We start from the raw sequence: 13,333 nt of genomic DNA on the forward strand, positions 1-13,333 counted from the left end.
GCCTCCCACTGGCACGTAGCTTCTTCCAGGCTGCTGGGTGGGTGGGGTACCTTTCTTCCCTAAAGCAGCCAGCCTGTCCTCAGGAAGCCAGGCCCCTGTGGCTCCTTCTGTGTCCACCACAGCTACAAGGGCTGGCCGCCCTGCCTGCCCAGGGACGGGCACCGCAGGGGATTCCCATGGGCCACATGAACAAAAGGACTGCTTGGCCTCAGGTCCCAGTTGCTGGTCCAGAGAGGTGTGCAGTCTGTGGCTTCCCACTGCCCCTGTACCCCTCTCCACACCAGTCCCAGTCAGAATTCTTACCTGGCGCCCAGTGGGCAATAACATGCCCCAGGAAACTTCTGAGAAGTGTCCAAGGAACTGATGGGTTGTTAGTGGGTCCTTCCTGAATAGACCTCAGAAATTTCACGTCAATGTGGAGGTTAAGGGTCCTGTCATCCCCTACCCTGCCAGTCAGATGGGGCCCCTCGGGGGTCCCGTCCCTGAGTGGGTGAAGAAAGACTGCTGGGGAGGGGAAGGTCCTGAGGCATTCCTTGGGGAGGTGAAGGCTTGGCATGGCCTGGGGTCCAAACTGATGGGCAGAGACCCCAGTGGGGTAGGGTGGGCAGGAGACAGTCAACCAGGCTCCCAAGACACCTGTCCATCCATGGTTCAGCCCAGACGGGCGCCTGGCCACAACCAGAGAGCCCAGAGGACAGGGCTGTGGACGGTGGGGCTGAAGTGGGGTCAGATGGGACCGAGCCTCTACCTCTCTGGCTGGAAGGGGCAGGCAGCCTCTCCTCTGCGGGCCCTGCCCGTCACTGTCCCCTGATGGTTTCTGTCTGCTTGTGTGGGAAATGGAGGGGCGACCATCCTATGCTGCTGACCTCAGAGTGATCATGAGGTTCAGGGAGGAAAAGACTGTGCAGGGTTTTCTGCCCTGTTCTACCTGAACAGTGAGGGCGAGGACAATGATGACAGTAATGTGACACTGAGTCCTCACGAGAACCTGTGAGCTAGGTGGCTGTCTCTCACTTTCCAGAGGAAACGGGTTGAGGAGACCAGGGCCCAGGCCTAGGGTCCCACCCCGAGTGCGTGTTGGAGCTGGGAGTGTTTCAGTATGAGTGCATGCTGAGTCAGAGTGGCACTGGTGTCAGCTGGCTCGGTCAGATGTCCAGGGTCTGAGGTCTGGGCTGGTAGGAAATGGGGTGGGGGGAGTATGGCCTCAGTGACCCTGTCCTGGACCCTGGCAGGAGCAGCCCTCCAGGCTTACCACTCTAATCCTGAGACTCTGGGGAGCTCAGAAGAGGCTGCCATAAAAGGTAAGTGAACCTGTCTGCCTGCAGGGCGCTCCAGGGTCAGAGGAGGCCCCTCCTAAGCCCTCCCAGTTGGAGGCTCCAAGTCAGGAGAGGAGGCCTCCCTCCTGCAGGCCCACCTCCTGTTCCCACAGAACCCAGAACCCTCATTAGAAGTGACCAAGAGGAGGGCCCTGGAAGGCCTGGGGCAGGATGGATATGGGGGTGGGGCTGGGCCCGGGACCACAGACCCTGTGATTTGCATAGAGTAGGCCCTGGGAGGTGATTCTGCAAAGTTCTTGGAGAGGAAGGGCAGGGGCAATTGAGGGCAGGGTCGAGGTCCTGGGCCGCTCCATGTGGGAACTCATGGGTGGGCCAGGAGGCTGAGGGTGAGAGGCTTTCAGGGAAGGTCTGTGGGGGCACCTGGAGCAGGGGCTCATCCCACCCTCACCCATTTGGTCCAGTGTGTCCCCTTCCTTGGCATGTTTTTGTCTGACCTGGATAACCTGGGCACTGCAATGAATTATGTGAAGTTTGGTGACCGAGGGCCTGGGCTGAGGTGACCAGGATTGGCATTTGGGGAGGGCCCCTATACTGAGCCCTGAGTTGCCAGCACAGCCACCCTGGGTGCTGCAGTGTCATGTTCATTATAAGGGTTTACGTCCCCACACCCTCTGGAGCCCAGAGCCTGGCCTGGGTCCCAGTCTTGTCTTTCTGCATTTCCCGCCCCCTCCTGGAACCTGGTGGGAGTGCAACATGAGAAGGGGTGGGCACAGGGGCTAGTCATGACCAGGGGGCTCCTGCTGATGGAATCTGGCTGTCTCTCTTCCGGGGGACTCATGTCAGCTTGGAAATAGAGAAGGTGAGAGTTGGAGCCCACCCTGTGGGCAGGGAAGGGAGGGAAGTCAGAGAACCCCTGGCCAGTACTCCTGGGCTCCATCCCCTGCATCTTACACTTACTGTGGGAGTTTGATAACAGAAGTGAGAGACCCCTTAAATTGGTGGCAAAGGGGAGGGGACAGCATTAGGAAAATTTCTTGGAGGAAGCGCTGAGGATGCCCATCTCTGAGCATAGGTAGGGCCCGGATGGAACTAGGGGGATAGGAGGGTGCCCGTTTGTGCCAAGTCCCAGGATCAATACCTTTCCCCACTCGGACCATATCTGTATTCTCTCCCTCCCTCTGGCCCCAGGAACTGAATGTCATGGAGGAAATAAATAGTCCTGTGGCAGGAGGCGGCCAAAAAAGACAAATTAAAGCCCAAGGAGCAATTAGGGGCCTGGTTTCAGGCCCTGGAACGGCTCAGCAAGACTGAGAGGTGAGGCCCAGCAGGAGCTGGGCGCGGGCAGGGGTGGACTCCCCCTGCTGGCCAGCCCAGAGAACCAGTGGGAACCAGGGACTGGCCTGTGCAGCAAGTCCTGGGGCACCTGACACTGACACTGGGAGGTACACCTGAGCTGTGCCTCCTGGGTGCTCACAGGTGTCACACTGTCCTGTAGTTACATCCTGTCCTGCCCTGGTCCTTGTTGGCCAGCAGAACACTCGTTTGAAGGATTTTGGGTTTCATTCTGAGACAAAAAGAAGTCATCAAAAGATTGAAAGTACAAGTGCAAATGATTCTTTTTCTCTTTTATCTATTTTTATTTAATATTTATGTTATAGATATTTGCAGTGATTTTCAACCTTTTTTTTCCCACACACTAATCACTAAGGTCAGTGCCCCTGACTAAATACAATAATTTTCATCTCATGCCACAAATAAATTAGTTACTAAAGAAGAGGTCAGGGCCCCTTTTTCTTTAGTAATTAGTTTATGAGTGCGTGAGAAACAAAGGTTGAAAATCACTGATTTAGAGTATTTATTTACCAATAATTTTTTACATAGAAAAAAGCATGGCAAATCAATACAGAATGCTCCCATGTACCTTTTCCCCAGACCTCTAATTTAACATCATCAAGAGAGATAACAGCCACTGAACCAATAAATTAACCCTACAATACTATTCAACTATAGACCTTATTTGAATTTCACCAGTCTTTCAGTAAAACAGCATAACCATAAAAAGCTGAAAATATCAGTGAATATCAAATCTCAAGATATATGTCTCTATATACAAAACAATAGGAGACATAAAAAGGGGAAAATGTTCTATTTTATTTAAAAGGATTTAAAGCTGCATATGTCAAAAACATCATAGACATGAACAGAAAGAAAATGAAATTTTTTGAAATTAAGTTTATTGGGGTGATATTGGTTAACAAGCCCATAGAGTTTTCAAGAGTAGATTTCTATAATATATGAACTGCGTGTTGCACTGTGTGTCCATCACCCACAGTCAAACCATTTTCTGTAGTCATATGTTGGAAATGATTCTTAAAATGATCTCATTAACAGCCCTTGCATTTTCATGAACTTTAATCTCATGGAAAATATGCTTGGTTACAAAGTCTGTCTTCATGGAAACTCTTAGCTCTTCGGTAAAAGTTTATTAAACTAAGAAAATTAAAAATATTCTTTTTAAGAGTAGCACAATAAATTAAATAGCATACTTTTTCCTGGGTATGCGTACATTTCCATAGAAAGAGTAGGAACACCTTTAACTCTTGTTTAAATGATGAGAAACTAGAAAGATAGTAATGGTAGAACTAGCTCCCTCAGGTCCCCACTTCCAAGATGACCAAGGAAAGAAGGAACAACGGTCATGCCAAAAAAGGCCGAGGCCATGTGCAGCCTATTCTCTGCACCAGCTGGGCCTGATGTGTGCTTACGGACAAGGCCATTAAGAAGTTCTTCATTCAAAACGTAGTACAGGCTGCAGCCATTAGGGGCATTTCTGAGATGAGGGTCTTCGAAGCCTGTGTGCATCCCAAGCTGTACGTGAAACCACATTACTGTGTGAGTTGTGCCACTCACTGCAAGGTAGTCAGGAACGGGTTCTCCTGAAGCCAGAAAGACTGAACGCCCTCCACCCCAATTTAGACCTATGGGTGCTGCCCCACGACCTCCAGCAAAGCCCATGTAAGGGGCTAAGTCCTTAAGGACTAAAGAAAAGTCCTCTGGAAAAAAAAATAAAATAGAAAGTGTACTTAAAAAAAAACAACAACAAACAGACACAAAAACCAGGCAGTGGCGCAGTGGACAGAGCATTGGACTGGGATGCAGAGGACCCAGGTTCGAGACCCCAAGGTCAACAGCTTGAGCCCAAGGTCAGTGGCTTGAGCAAGGGGTCACTTGGTTTGCTGTAGCTCCCCCGTCAAGGCACATATGAGAAAGCAGTCAATGAACAACTAAGGAGCTGCAATGAAGAATTGATGCTTCTCATCTCTCTCTCTTCCTGTCTGTTGGTCCCTATTTGTCCCTCTCTCTGTCTCTGTCAAAAAATAAAAAAAAATAAAAAATTTATCATTAGGAAATACATTTGAGGCCCTTAAAAAATAAGACTCAAGCAGCAACAAGAATCTCAAAATTAACTAAGCCAAATAAAATAAAACCTAAACTTGAAAAGGTAAAAGTTTCTTTCTTGGGAAAATGTGCTGTATTTCTCTCACCATTCATAAAGCATTTGGTAGACTATGTTCTTAAATGCATTCTCTTATTACCAGATGCTGGAGTCCATTTTTAGATATACTGGGTCAGCACCTTATTTCTACAGTAACTTGTCAAGAATCAAACAAAAATAAAACATTTTCATAACATAACCATATGGCAATGTTCGCAAGCTAGAAGCGTTATTGCCACCTATTGTTTTATGTACAGTCTGTTAAATATATGTGAAAGTTTCAACAAAAAAGCTACTCACCACCATCCCTCTCTCTAACTCGGTGAATATGCACATTGTTGGCCTTGCTGTGACCTGTGCTGTCACTGTATTTGTTCTCAGGACTGTCAGATCTCCGCACATCTTATTTGGTGGTGAAGGATCTGCTACGTCTCGCATCTTCTCGTGTCTGTTATCACCACTGCTGGGGTGACTCTTCGATGAATACTTAAGTGCCTGTAAAACATCACCTCCTACCAAAAAAAGAGAAAGAATTGAAACTTTAAACGTAGTTGACGAATTCATTTTATTATAAAATTTCATGTTTTAACTCTATTAAGTTTTACGAATATATGCCAGTGAAATTAAAATTTCCATTTTCAATTATGCCTTTAAATTATTCAAAAAAGGCCCAAATAAATGCCTAAGAGTTATAAGGGTCCTCATACAAATCACAATACCTTATGTTAAAAAATTAAAGCTCCAGTTCACAAAGTAAACACACGAAATCAAACTCCTTGGCACATGAATTCCTCAATAAATTTTTCTGGGAGTTAAAATCTTTACTCTAAAGAAAAACAGAAACTGAGCACTATTGTAATCTATTTTTGCTCTACACCTGATGCAAAGACAAGTATAATGAGCTTCGGCACATTTCTGCAAACCTACAGAAAACCAAAGCATCATATTCTCCAATTCTAACTCTCAGAAAAGATTACAAACCTACCTTCCTTACTCCGCCAGGTGTGGGAAACAATTTAAAAGTACAAAAAAATGTTGGCTGACTCAGTGGAGCTCCCTCGTAGGATCACTGAGTTCTACCCTAGCCCTAAGGGAGACTCGGGGCAGCTGCAGAGGCGGGTTCAGCAGCGCTTCTTCTCTGACTCCCGAAAGCCACGACGAGGGCTTCTTGCCTGACTGCGGGATTGGGAACCCGCATCCGTTCGAGAGGTGGTTAGATGAGTGTTTACAACCATTTAGGAGATCTCCCCTGAGAACAAGACCACTAGCACTGCACATGCAGCCTCTGCAGAGACAGACCCTACCTGCAGACCCAGAGCGGCGACACCTGAACCAGTGGTCCGGCAGCCGAAGACCTGCGTTCCTACAGGACCCGAGCACCGCCGTCCACTACTAAGGCCACTTTTCTTCACCAGAACAATTAAGTGAAGAAGGGACAGGGATTTACAACATACTTCATAGTTGCAAAACGCTTCGCTGTTTTCTCTCAGACCTTTCATCTAATTTAACACCTTAACGTGAACGTTTGTGTTCCAGACACAGCACGACTAGCACAAGGGGCTCAGGAGACACCCGTCGCCTCGTCCCGCCGTCCTTCACATCCCACTATCCAGTCAGGCGCCTTCTGGCTGGGGAAATTTTTTTTTTCCCTTAAAAAAGCGAACTTCCAAAAAAAAAAAGCGAACTTCCTGCACTGACCTGGCTATACAAGTCCCTAAGCCGGTTGGGGAGCGCCGGGGGCCCCGCACCCCACCGCTTGCCGGCGCTCAGGACCAGACCCCCTCCCTCAGTCCCCGCGGCTGCCCCCGCAGCGTCCTCCCTGCAGGGTGACAGCAGAAAAACACGAAGAGAGACGGCAACATGAAACAAGGAGGCGAAGAAAGGCGCAGCGCCTACCCCGCACAGCCCGAACCTGCGCCCCGGCTCCTCCCCGCGCTGGGGCCTCTCCGCCCCGCCGCCGCAGCTGCCGCGGAGCCCAGTCGGGACACAACAAAAGTGGCGGCCAAGCCAGCAGCTTATAAGGAGGAGTGATCCCTCTGCCGCCCCCGCCCGACTGGAAACGAAAGCCCACTTACCCGTCACGGCCTCTCTGCTGTTACCTCGCGTCCATTACTGTCAACGCGCGACCTGGGCGTGTGTGTCGGCAGAGGGGAGGGCGGCCGCGAGGGCGGGCGGCCGCAGCACCAGCACCAGGATGCCGCGCGCCCTCGGCGACTCAGCTCCGCCCCGTTCCTGGCGCGGAGCTCCCGGGTCATCTCCCTCCGTCCAAGGGGCGCGGGCGCCGGCCAGGAAGCAGCAGGCGGCTGTGTGTGACCTCCTTCCGGAGGGCTGTGTCCCGAAAGGTCAAGTGTGTTGGGGCGGGGGCTCCAGGACGTTCCCGCTCTCAGACTCCTCGCACAGGAAGTAACGTTCTATTGGTTTACCTAGAGACACCAAGTCCAAATGAATTTTAAGAAGTTTTATTAAAAGGAGATTTAATAATATGCCGGCTGCACATGACTAACATGGGGCAGAACTGACCCAAATCGTGTGTGCTGACTATAGCCCTGAGGCAGGTTATTTACCTTTGATCACACACAGGTTGGCGGGAAGAGGAGGGGAAGATGACAATCATTAGCAAGCTTTTAACACTCTTCTGTAGGATTTATAAAAATATCTCTACACATTAAAATTTACAAGGTAACACAATAGTGGAAACTGTTCTACATATAAAAAGATATTCCTAAATTTTCTAGTGTTCATTTGCCATTCCTTTGTTTAGAGGTCTATATATTAATTACACATTTTCCGGAGGGGTGGGGGAGTCTACAGGGCGCCAGGGATAAGCATCGGTGAATGGTCCATTAAAGGAAAGAGAGGACAGGAAAAGGGCTTGCCTTTCTCTCCCCTGCCCAGGTACCTGGCTAGGTGTTTATCCTCTTCCTCACCGGTGTGGGCACAAATCTCTTTATTTACAATATAATGCTGTTGTCTATCCTGAGTTGGTGCAAATCACACATAAGTGTAGAAATCATATTTACAAAATCTCTCTGTATGCTTAGCCCATATTATAAAATGCTTAGTTATGTTTTTATGTTCTAGATTACGATTTTATAACTATGTTATGATAGGTAAGTGACAGGCTTTGATTTACACCAAAATTCAGTTTATATCACTGTCATAGAAATGGTTTGTAACCCAAGGACCCCCAAATGGTGATTGCCAGACGGCAAAAGGTTGTGAGTGGAAGGTAGAAGAGGGTATGGGGAGTGGGGTAAGTGGTGATGGAAGGCTTGACTTGGGGTTGTGACTACAGTATACAGATGATCTGTTATAGAACTGCACACCTGAAACCTATATAATTTTATTAACTAATGTCACCCCAAGAAATTAAAAAAAAAACTAAACTGTTGAAACCAGGATCACAAAAGCCATACTTGCTGTGCTACTGAATGATCCCCAGAAAGGTAAAAGCTGCCCCTCAGAACACATGTAGTATCTGTGCCATATGTATGTATGTGTGTGTCTGTCAACAAGCCAAATCCTCCCCAAAAGTTGAGAGTCAGGTAGGACAGGCACACATATTATTCTCATTTAAAGTGCTTCTTGTATTAACTGAATTCCTGAGAGGATTGGCTCCCACAAATTTGAGGCTAGTCAGGCTACCAGTCACCACGTGCTTCCCAACAAAGCTCTACCATCTAGGAGGGAGCAGCAGGAGCTTGAAAAGACTTCTTAGAATTCCTTCAGGAAACCTTTGGCTGCTGGTCTAGCAACTACTTTCCAATCTGCTGTGGTGTTTGAGAACATGGCCTTTCCATTCCTGAAATGAGCCTCAATCCCTCCAAGGTGTCCTGAGCGGCGAAACTGAGCCCGCAGCAAAGCTAGAACCAGAGTCCGTGCCAGAGTAGAGGAAGCCAGAAGCCAGCTGGGCCTGGGCCAGACTTGGTGGGGGGGGTGGATAGGGGTACAGTGCCTCCTCAGAGCCTCTCCCAGCCTCAAGGAAGAAATGGAGCTGCTCCTGGTGTCAAGTCAGAAACAGGAACCCCAAGTGAGCTGGGCTTCAGGGCAGGGCACAGAGCCACTAGGAGCGATGGAGCAGGAGTCATATTCTAGCACAGTGTCAGTGAGGTGGGATTGCTTTCTGACAGCATCACAGCCATTAAATGAGGTGTCTGAGAGACACTGCAGCCACACCAACTGCCTGGAGGCTCTGCTTTCCCGGACCTTCCAGGAGTTGAGATGGGAAATGAACTCGCTCACACCCCTGGGTCTTCCTGCTGGTGCCCATACTACTGACCACTCTCCGCACTGGCTTGATTTACCTGCCCAAGGATTTGTGGTCTCCCACACTGCCTCACTGCCATATTGCAAGTTTAGCCTTATTTCTATCTACCCTCTGAACTTGTTTTCACCTTAAAGTCAACACCTACTGTTGCTGAAAGTTCTTGACCAAAAATACCATCTGTAACCTCAAGAGCAGGTTAGACTTGCCCCACCACTATCCCTGATGATGCAGATCTTCAGGGTGGTCAGCACGCCCTCGTCCTTCCTGACTCTTATCCTCTCCAAGGCCAAGCGACCTGCCGGGCTTTCAACCCTTCACTAGGGAGAACTTCCTGTGCATGAGACGGCCCAGTGGACACACTGGAGACCCAAGTGCCAGCACAAAAAAGTGAGAACGCTGGCCAGGGAGCGCACAGCGGCAGGGGGTGCGGGGATGCCCTCCAACCAGCGCCAACTGCGGGGGGTGTGTGTGCATCGGAAGGGGGAAGCATGGACGTGAGCTCGGTCAGAGGTAGTGGTGCCAAAGGCGGAGGCAGGGGGGTGCCGGGAGCACACAACGGGTAGTGCGCATGCCGATGCTATGGGGCAAAAGGGGGAGATGGGAAACGAGGAGCGCGTTGTGGCAGCCGAAGAGTGCAAAGACAAGCTCCTGCCAAGGTGCCAACGCCAACTGCTTGGGGGTACGGGAAGGGTTGTGGCGCATGGATGTGCTGGGGGCCCAGGTGCCAAGAGGGGAGCGGCCAGGGAGCGCACAGAGGGCTGGGGCACACAAAACCCGTCCAGCGAGCGCCTACAGGAGAGGGGAGTGCAGGGAGACACTGGAATGCTCTCTGGTTGAGCTGCCCACGCCACAGGCAAGGGGGCAAGCAGGAAGCACACAGTGGGAGGGGGTGAGGGACGCTCTGGTGGGCACAATCCAGGGGGAGCTAAAGGGTGGGCACATGGCAGTGCTTGGACAAGATGGGGGCTCAAGGGCCAAAGTCAAGAACGAGGCTTGGAGCGCAATTCAGCCAGTGCTAATGTGGGGTTGGAGTGAGATTTGGTTGGGCTCAGTGGGGCACAAGAGCCAGACCCAAAGGAGAGGAGGCCAGCAAAGAGCACATGAAGGGAGGGGAGTCCCTCCACCCCACCCCTTACAAGCCGGCACATTCTAAGGGGCACGGGGGGGGGGGGGGTGTCCAAATAAACATGAGGCTTTCATTGGAGAAAACTAGGCTTTTCGATAATGACACAGCTACAATGATTCCATTTGTGCCTAATGTACATTTGAAAAGGTTGCCCAGTTTTACATAGGTCTGTCTGTTCCATGGTATTTTACCTCCCCACTCTAGTCAAGCTGGGCCTTTGAGATGCAGGCTACCTAGGACATTCCAGAGGAAAACTATGAATTTATTTTTCCATTTGGCATAGAATCACTGATCCCATCCAAACTTTCTCTGGTTCACAAGATTAAATTGCTTTAACTCTACCCATAATACCTCTTAGACTAAACTGTCTCAACAAATGTACCTTTTCTTTACTTTTCTTCCCCTCCTTTCTTTCTTTCTTTCTTCCCTCCCTCTTCTCCATAAATAGCTGAGTGCCCACTGTGTTCCAGGTATGAACAGGGATCATATCTTATTTTCTATCCCCAGTGACTAGCACAGTGACTTACAAAGACTGAAGATCTGATAAGGGTTTTATGAACGAATAAATGAGAGGATGATGGATGAACAAATAAGTGTATATATTCATGCATATTTGACCCTCTTTCCTATAAGGCAAGGATACTTTCCAAAGACCAGTTCTCCTTTGCCTAATCTTCCTTTATTTTGCCCAAGGTTGTATTACAAATCATCTCTTCTGATCCATTTCAACTACCTTACAAATGTCAATCATCGCCATCAGTTCCCCACTGCACCATCAGAATAAAGAATGTGGATCCACTAAAATTACCCTTCAAATAAGGTTATTATTTCTCTCCCTTTCTTATAATGTTAATTAGCAAAATTCCAAGTTCCTTAAAGAGCGTTAACATGAACTCTTAGCACTAGCTTTTACTAAATGCTGGTGGATAGGCTGGGATATTTCAACTAAATGACAAAGCAGTAACTTGGCAGATGTTTTGAAAATTTTAAGAAAAATATTCATGTATATTTCATAATTTCCCTCCTTCTCCAAATAATTGTTAACCATACTCTACTTACAATAAACTATATCAAGTTTGTTTACTACCTCATACCAACAAAAACTAACTAATGAAAACTGTTTGAACTATTTTATTTCATTGATTGATTTTTAGAGAGAGGAGAGAGAGTGAGAAAAGTGGGGTGGGAAAAGCATCAACTCATAGTTGCTTCTTTTGCTTCTTATATGTGCTTTGACCAGGCAAGCCTGGGGACTTGAGCTGGTGACCTCAGCATTCCAGGTTGACGCCTTATCCACTATGCCACCACAGGCTAGGCTCAAACTGTTTATCACATTTATTACATCCCCAACTTTGATACTTCCTTCACAAATCAATTTTGGAGAAATAAAAGGCATCCAAATTGGGAAAGAAGAAGCAAAACTGTGACTTTTTGCAGATGACATGATTCTATATAGAAAACACTAAAGACTCCATAAAAAAACTATTAGAAATAATAAACCAATACAGTAAAGTTGCAGGATACAAAGATCAATATACAAAAATCCACTGCACACCTATCTACTAACAATGAAATTTCAGAAAAAAGAAATGAAATTCTTTTTGTAATTGCAACAAAATAGTAAAATGCCTATTAATAGGCATTTTAATAAACTTAACAAATAAACTAACAAATAAACTATTAATAAACCTAGCAAAAGATGTGAAGGACCTATATACTGAAAACTACAAAGCATTAGTAAAAGAGGTTAAAAAACACACAACGAAATTGAAAGATATTCCGTGTTCACGGACTGGAAGAGTTAAAATTAAAATATCCATATAACCCAAAGCTGTACACAGATTATCAAAATTCCAATATCATTTTTTAACTAGAACAAAAAATCATCAGATTTATATGGAGCCACCAAAAACCATGAATAGAGAAAGCAATGCTGAGAAAAAAAGAACAAAGCTGAAAGTATCACACTAGCCAGATTTCAGATTATACCACAGAGCTACAATAATCAAAACAGTATGGTATTGGCAGAAAAACAGACACTCAGATCAGTGGAGCATAACTGAGAGCCCAGAAATAAAACCACATGTGTATGGTCAAATAATTTTTAACAAGCCAAAAACACACAATGGAGAAAAAAGCCTCTTCAATAAGAGGTACTGAAAAAATTGGAAAACCACATGCAAAAGCTTTTGTTTGATTACAGTTTGTCCCCATGTACAAAAATTATTCAAAATGGATCAAAGAACTAAATATAAGAACTGAAACAATAAATTATAGAGAAAAAAACAGGTACTAAACTTATGGCCCTTGGTCATAGAGAACATTTTATGAATTTGATCCAAAAGGCAAGGGAAGTAAAGGCAAAAATAAATGGAACTATATCAAACTAAAAACCTTCTGCACAACAAAAGAAACCCCCACAAAAAGGCAACCAACTAAATGGGAGATAATATTGCAAACAACAGCTCTGACAAGGGGGTAATTAGCCAAAACATATAAAGAACTCCTACAATTCACCACTAAACAAACAATCCAATTAAAAATGTGCAGTGGACCTGAAAAGACACTTTTCTTTTAATTTTATTTATTCTTTTTTTTTTTTAAATATATATTTTTTTTAATTTTATTTATTCATTTTAGAAAGGAGAGAGAGAGGGAGAGAGAGAGAGGAGAGAGAGATAGAGAGAAGGGGGGGAGGAGCAGGAAGCATCAACTTCCATATGTGCCTTGACCAGGTAAGCCCAGGGTTTCGAACCAGCGACCTCAGCATTTCCAGGTCGACGCTTTATCCACTGCGCCACCACAGGTCAGGCATGACACTTTTCTCATGAATACATACAAACCACAAATAGATCCACGAAAAGATGCGCATCTTTGCTAGCTATGAGAGAAATGCGAATCAAAATTACAATAAGATACCACCTGACACCTGTTATAATGGTTATTACCAACAAGAGAAGTAATTAGTGTTGGAGAGGTTGTAGAGAAAAAAGTACCCCTCATTCATTGCTGGTGGCATAGTAAACTGATAAAGCTACTATGGAAAACAGTATGAAGTTTCTTCAAAAAATTAAGAATAGTTACCATATGACCCAGCAATCCCTCTACTGGATATCTACCAGAGAAACTAAACATTATCTGCAAAGATATATCCACCCCTATGTTCA

At 46.6% G+C, this 13,333-nt stretch overlaps 1 protein-coding gene and 1 pseudogene across 1 annotated transcript in view; both read left to right on the forward strand.

Moving 5' to 3' along the window:
- The first annotated feature begins 2,909 nt into the window (after nucleotides 1-2,909).
- On the forward strand, nucleotides 2,910-4,327 carry LOC136406682 (small ribosomal subunit protein eS26 pseudogene; annotated as a pseudogene).
- Nucleotides 4,328-12,927: 8,600 nt separating this feature from the next.
- Nucleotides 12,928-13,333, forward strand: part of CREM (cAMP responsive element modulator) — a 514,873-nt gene continuing 514,467 nt past the window's right edge. The window contains exon 1 of the mRNA XM_066386683.1: nucleotides 12,928-12,972. The gene's annotated coding sequence lies outside the window, so the exon portion shown is untranslated. The remainder of the gene's footprint in view (nucleotides 12,973-13,333) is intronic.

This window comes from Saccopteryx leptura, chromosome 5 (genome assembly GCF_036850995.1).
Source record: "Saccopteryx leptura isolate mSacLep1 chromosome 5, mSacLep1_pri_phased_curated, whole genome shotgun sequence".
NCBI lineage: Eukaryota > Metazoa > Chordata > Mammalia > Chiroptera > Emballonuridae > Saccopteryx > Saccopteryx leptura.